Genomic DNA, 5,110 nt, shown 5'->3' on the forward strand with positions numbered 1-5,110 from the left:
TATATTGGCCTTGGAAGGGCTGCAGCACAGATTTACCAGAATGATATCGGGGCTAATAGGTTTAAATTATGAGGACAGGTTGGATAGGCGAGGCTTGTATTCCCCTGAATCTAGAAGATTAAGACGTGACTGCATTGAGGTGTTTCAGATGATGAAAGGATTTGATAGGGCAGATCGAGAGAAACTACTTCCACTGTTGGGGGAGTCGAGAACAAAGGGGCATAACCTTAAAATTAGAGCTAGGCCGTCCAGGGGTGATGTCAGGAAGCACTTCTTCACAAAAGGGCCGTGGAAATCTGGAACTCTCTCCCACAAAAGTCTGTTGAGGCTGGGGCTCAATACGAAATTTCAAAACGGAGTTTGATAGACTTTTGTTCGGCAAGGGTATGAAGGATTCTGGAACCAAGGCGGGTAGATGGAGTTAAGATACAGATCAGCCATGATCTAATTGAATGGCGGAACAGTTGAGGAGCTGAATTGTCTCCTCCTGTTCCTATGTAACAGGCTCGTGTGGCTGAATGGACTTCTCTTTTTCCTATTTAACATGCTCGAGGGGCTGAATGGACTCATCTTGTTCCTTTGTAACATGTGCGAGGGGCTGAATGGCGTCCCGATCCTGTATAACAGTCTCGAAGGGCTGTATGGCCCCCTCCTGTTCCAGTGCAACAAGCTCGAGGGGCTTAATTACCGAATCCTATTACAGTGTTATAGGCTCGCGCTGCTGAATGGCCTTCAGTTCCCGTATAACACGCTCGAGGGGCTGAAGGGCCTGCTGCTATTCCTATGTAACAGGCTTGAGGGGCTGATTGGCCTCCAGGTCTGGTGTTACGGGCTCGGGGCTGAATGGCCTCCTCCTGTTGCTATCTGACAGGCTTGAAGGGTTGATTGAAGTCAAGTTCCTGTATAAAAGGCTCGAAGGGCTGAATGGCCTCCTCCTGTTCCTATGTAACAGGCTTGAGGGTCTGACTGGCCTCCAGTTCCGGTGTAATGGGCTCGAGGGGCTGAATGGCCTTCAGTTCCCGTATAACACGCTCGAGGGGCGGAGTGGCCTCCTCCTGTTCCTATGTAACAAGCTTGAGGGGCTGATTTGTCACCGGATCTGGTGTAAGGGGCTCGAGGGGCTGAATGGCCTCCTCCTGTTGCTATCTGACAGGCTTGAAGGGTTGATTGGCGTCTAGTTCCTGTATATCAGGCTCGAACGGCTGAATGGCCTTCAGTACCCAAATAACAGGCTCGAGGGGCTGAATGGCCTCCTCAATTTGCTATTTGACAGGCTTGAGGGGCTGATTGGCCTCAAGTTGCTGTATAACAGGCTCGAAGTGCTGAATGACCTCCTCCTGATTCTATATAACAGGCTTGAGGGGATGATCGGCCTCCAGTAACGATGAACGGGCTTGAGGGGCTGAATGGCCTCCTCCTTTTCCTGTGTAACATCCTTCAGAGGCTGAATGACCTTCAGTTCCCATATAAGAGGCTTGAAGAGCTTAATGGCCTCCTTCTGTTCCTGTCGAACAGCCGTGAAGGACTTGCCGCCATTTTGTCCAAGATGGCCACCGTACTTACAGCCATTTTGTCCAAGATGTCCGGCGAACTTGCCACCATTTTGTCTAAAAATGAGAGCCGGACCTTCCAGGAGCAAGATTAGAAAACATTTCTACACACAAAGGGTGGTAGAAGTTTTGAATTCCCTTCTGCAAACGTCAATTAATGCTAGCTCAATTGCTAAATTTAGAGCTGAGACAGATAGCTTTTGGCAACCAAAGGTGTTAAGGGATATGGGCCAAAGGCGGGTGCATGGAGTTAGATCACAGATCAGCCATGATCTTATCAAATGGCGGAGCAGGCAAGAGGGGCTGAATGGCCTACTCCTGTTCCTATGTTCCTATGATATTATTTATATGGAATTCCGACAGGCATTTGATCAGGTTCCACACAAGAGACTGTTGGCAAAAATGAAAGCGCATGGAACTTGAGGCAATGTATTGACATGGGTAGAGAATTGGTTCGGAGATGGGAGACAGAGAGTAGGGATAATGGGTACATACTCCAATTGGCAGGATGCGACGAGTGGTGTCCCCCAGGGATCTGTAACTGGGGTCTCAGCTTCTCACCATATTTATCAATGACTTAGATGAAGGAACAGGGAGTCGTATATCCAAGTTTGCTGATGACACTAAGTTAGGTGGTGCAGTAAGTAATGTGGATGCGACTGGAAAGTTGCAAAGGGACATTGATAGATTAAGTGAGTGGGGAAAACTATGGCAGATGGAGTTCAATGTGGGGTCATCCACTTTGGAACGATGGTCAAGGTATTTTCCAAATGGTAAGAAGCTCGGAACTGTGGAGAAGCAGAGAGAATTAACGGTTCATTTCCATAAATCAGTAAAAGCTAACGGACAGGTCCAAAAATAATTTAAAAGGCGAACGGAATGTTAGCCTTTATCTGAGGGGGCTGGAATATAAAGAAGTGGAAGTTATGTTCCAGTTATATAAAGCTCTGGTTAGACTGCGTCTGGAGTAACTGCGTTCAGTTTTGGACACTGCACCTCAGGAAGGATAGATTGGCCTTGGAGGGGGTGCAGAGCAGATTCACCAGAATGTTACCGGGGCTAAAAACGTTAAATTATGAGGACACGATGCATAGATTGGGCTCGTCTTCCCTCGAGTATCGAAGATTGAGGGGCGGTCTGAGCGAGGTGTTTAACATGTTCAAATGATTCGATAGAATAGAGAGAGAGAATCAATTTCCTCTGGGGAATCAAGAACGAGGGGGACATAACCTTAAAAAATTCGAACCATGCCATTCAGGTTCGAAAACAGGAAGCACTTTTTTACACAAAGGGCAGTAGAAGTCTGGAACGCTGTCCCCCAAAAGGCTGTGGATGCTGGGAGTCAATTGAAGCTTTCAAGACTGAGATCGATAGAGTTTTGTTGGGTCAGGGTATCGAGGGACAGGGAGCAAAGGCAGGTTAATGGATTTCAGTTACAGATCATCTCTGATCGAATTGAAGGGCGGAACAGGTTCAAGGGGCTGAATGGCCTCCTCCTGTTCCCAATGGAAATGTTGAGAATATGCTTTGTTGAGGCTGTGACGTCTGGGTCAACCCCTGTCCAAACAAGGCAGGCCACATTTGGGAGTTTAATAACTTTGAAATGAACATTTTTCTTTTGTGACTTGTGCAACTTCGATCAATTGAATAGTTATGAAAGAGAATCAATGCAGTCATTCGAACTTCTGGCTGATAACCCAAACAAAGGTTTCTGCAGTGTAGCAGTTATCACGTTTGCTTTATACGTGGAAAGTCCCTGGTTCAATCCTGAGCAGAAACATTATGTTGGGGCAAATTTATTTTTTCTCTGTGAAATAGCCGGTCTGTTAAATTTAACACAAATTCGTGGTCTCACGAGCATTGAACATTTTAAACCGAGCCCTTAAAAATACAGTGTGTAAAATGAGAAGGGATAAAAAGTTCATCGCACAAAAGAAATTATTAAAGTTTTCCAACTTCCCTCAGTCGCCTTTCATTCTGCAAAAGAACGTTATCGGTTAATTAATGGTGATGAAAACAATGATTGTTTTTTTTTCTTCCCACAGACTTTGAGTGAGTTCATGCGATGAATACAACAAGTGTTCAACAGTTGCTTCCCTGACCGGGAATCGAACCCGGGCCGCGGCGGTGAAAGCGCCGAATCCTAACCACTAGACCACCAGGGAGCGCTGTTGGTTGGTTTATCAGATGTAATATGGATTTCCCTTTCTCTGTGATTCAGCTTGTAATTATTTTTAGCTCCTGATTGCGGATATTCCCGTGATTAAATAGGGATAAAGTACAATAGGCTCAGGAAAACCCGGGGAGGTGGCATCCCGCTCACCGAGCCTTTCCAGCAGCACCTACCATAAACGTGAGCTCGTCCAAAACTCTGTAGTCCGTGTCCAACCAGCACCAGGTCCTGCTCGGCCTCACTGACCCTCACTGGCTCCCAGTTCCATATCACTTAAATTTAAAGTTCTCATCCTTGGGTTTAAATCCCACCATGGCCCACCCCTCCCCATCGCCACACCGACAGCAAACCCACCAATGACCTCCTCATTCATCGGTATTGGCCTCTTTTTCTGGGACTCCCCTCATTTGGTTCCATTCAACTATCTGATCAGAGCCAGGAGAAGCTTCTCTTCCCACCCTATCACCGTTATCTCTGATGTCTCTAAAGGTTCAATCCTTGACTCCCTCCCCTTCCTCATCTACATGCTGCCCTTTGGTGACACATTCCGCAGACACGGACCAGATTTCAGATGGACGCTGACAAAACCACCGCCTCTCTTGAACCTTCCTGCAGGAACAGAGAGATCTTGGGTTACATGTGCACAAATCGTTGAAGGTGGCAGGGCAGGTTGAGAAAGTGGTTCAAAAATCATACGTGATCCTGGGCTTTAAGAGTAGAGGCAGAGAGTACAATTGCAAGGATGTCATGATGAACCTTTATAAAACACTGGTTCCGCCACAATTGGGGCATTGTTTCCAGTTCTGGGCCCCGCACTTTAGGAAAAATGTGAAGGTCTTAGAGAAGTTGCAGAAGAGATTTATTAGAATGATTTCCGGGACGAGTCACTTTCTTTACGTGGATAGACTGGAGAAGCTGGGGTTCAGAGTCTGACAGATGTTAAGTACTGAGGGAGCATTGTGCTGTCGGATGGTCAGTACTGAAGGAGCACTGTACTGTGGGATGGTCAGTACTGAGGGAGCACAGTGCTGTGGGATGGTCAGTACTGAGGGAGCACAGTGCTGTGGGATGGTCAGTACTGAGGGAGCACAGTGCTGTCGGATGGTCAGTACTGAAGGAGCACTGTGCTGTCGGATGGTCAGTACTGAGGGAGCACTGTGCTGTGGGATGGTCAGTACTGAGGGAGCACTGCGCTGTTGGATGGTCAGTACTGAGGGAGCACTGTGCTGTCGGATGGTCAGTACTGAGGGAGCACAGTGCTGTCGGATGGTCAGTACTGAGGGAGCACAGTGCTGTCGGATGGTCAGTACTGAGGGAGCACTGTGCTGTCGGATAGTCAGTACTGAGGGAGCACTGTGCTGTGGCATGGTCAGTACTGAGGGAGCAC

The 5,110-nt window shown here is 47.6% G+C and overlaps 1 non-coding gene across 1 annotated transcript; it reads right to left on the bottom strand.

The window, feature by feature from the left end:
- Nucleotides 1-3,643: 3,643 nt before the first annotated feature.
- trnae-uuc (transfer RNA glutamic acid (anticodon UUC)) lies at nt 3,644-3,715 on the bottom strand. Its single transcript has one exon. It is a non-coding gene; the product is annotated as a tRNA-Glu (tRNA).
- Nucleotides 3,716-5,110: the final 1,395 nt, after the last annotated feature.

This window comes from Heptranchias perlo, unplaced genomic scaffold, assembly GCF_035084215.1.
Source record: "Heptranchias perlo isolate sHepPer1 unplaced genomic scaffold, sHepPer1.hap1 HAP1_SCAFFOLD_63, whole genome shotgun sequence".
Lineage (NCBI taxonomy): Eukaryota > Metazoa > Chordata > Chondrichthyes > Hexanchiformes > Hexanchidae > Heptranchias > Heptranchias perlo.